Source organism: Amphimedon queenslandica, unplaced genomic scaffold (assembly GCF_000090795.2).
Source record: "Amphimedon queenslandica unplaced genomic scaffold, v1.1 AMPQUscaffold_11732_Cont14115, whole genome shotgun sequence".
Lineage (NCBI taxonomy): Eukaryota > Metazoa > Porifera > Demospongiae > Haplosclerida > Niphatidae > Amphimedon > Amphimedon queenslandica.
Window position 1 is genome coordinate 1 of NW_003548026.1, and position 1,570 is coordinate 1,570.

Consider the following 1,570-nt stretch of genomic DNA (forward strand, 5'->3'; position numbering starts at 1 on the left):
TGTCAAGAAAAACTCCTCCCCAATTGAGAAATAAATCCTCTTGAAATGTAGAACCGAACTTTGAGTGCGCGTCCATTAACTCCTCCCGGGTCCATAGAGGCATAAAATACTTATACATGTGTTTTAAATGATATGGATCAAAATTAGATGTAGTTGGGGAAGCAAAAAAACAGGAATCGCTGCATGTATGTCAATATCACTGCGTGAGAAAGATGGGTCTATTAAGTGCACAAAGCTTGAATTATCCAAATCTTTCGTAATATCAGCCTCTTCATAGCAACTATTGTATGTCTTTCTTCCAATGGTAATTACAAAGTTAATATTGTTCTCCTTTAGCATGTGAGCAACGTAAATAAGAAAACAACTTTTTCCAGTTCGAGGCGTCCCAGTAATTGCAATGCCAATTCCTTCTTGGGAATGAGGAGCAAGCAACATAATTTCTGTGCGGTGCGTCAAGATTCTTAAAAAAAAATCAGTGTAAATACTTCGCACATATATATTCCTTTCCCCTCTAATAAAAGGAAGTGTTAACACTAAAACAGTAAGAGATAATAAATGATGTATACAATAAAGTTAAAGATAATACCTTGTAGCGCCATAGACAGGGGGAGCCAAGACAGACAAATCCTAAAGTTCAAAAGCAATAATAAATACAAAGCTTAAAGAAGTGTGTGATTAATACATGAACCATCATGTGGTGTAAATACAATAAATGGTAATTTTGTACATTAAGGGTGCTGCTCCACCGCCCATGCACAATTTTTAATCTCATGCTAAGGGAGCTGTTTTTCAAAAGTACTTTACCAATCATAACGAAACAAGTACTAGTTACAAGAGAGTAACATTAGTCTTTAAGCTTAAGCTAACTTGGAGCTTTTAAAATTCAAATGTTATAGGCCTAGGCACGTGCATCAGCATGTGATAAATTTGCTGGCGTAAAGTGTAGATTGTGTTGAGTCAGGTTCCTTAACCAGTAAAACAGTGCTGTATACACAATTATTGACACCAGCAATTACTAATACTATTACTATTACTATTAGAAATATATTTAAAATTTTATATTACAGTTGCTATTACTATTACCTTAAATTTTACAATTGTCATACTATTACTATTACTTAGCAATATGCACTATTACTATTACCACACGTCTGATTATATTAACATGTACAATACTACAATTTTAAAAATGTAATTGCTTGTAGCTACAGTGTCATTTCTACCTAAAGGTTATGGTATGTACTACCGTGTTTGGAATAGGCATTGATGTACGTAATATTAACATTATAATTATGATTGGTTTTCCATTTCTGTAGATGTACTTGTACAAGAATTTGAAAGAGGAGGAAGGGATCTTAGCTGAAGGTAAATATATGTACATCTAGCCTGCCTAACATTGACGGTTCTAACCACAAATGAAGAATGAAGTTGAAATAAAGAAAGCTTGTAGCTGCATAGATGGTGGCAGGATCGGGCACAGACAGGCAATGCCCAAACAATAATATGACTGGAAAAAAATCAATTAATGACATCATTCTTTGTCACAAAAAGTTACCATGACTAGCAAAAG

At 34.1% G+C, this 1,570-nt stretch overlaps 1 long non-coding RNA gene across 1 annotated transcript; it reads right to left on the bottom strand.

The window, feature by feature from the left end:
• Positions 1–18: 18 nt before the first annotated feature.
• Positions 19–1,079, bottom strand: LOC109588980 (uncharacterized). The gene is made up of 2 exons (XR_002188457.1): positions 587–1,079; positions 19–533 (listed from the first exon to the last, which is right to left on the bottom strand). It is a non-coding gene; the product is annotated as an uncharacterized LOC109588980 (long non-coding RNA).
• Positions 1,080–1,570: the final 491 nt, after the last annotated feature.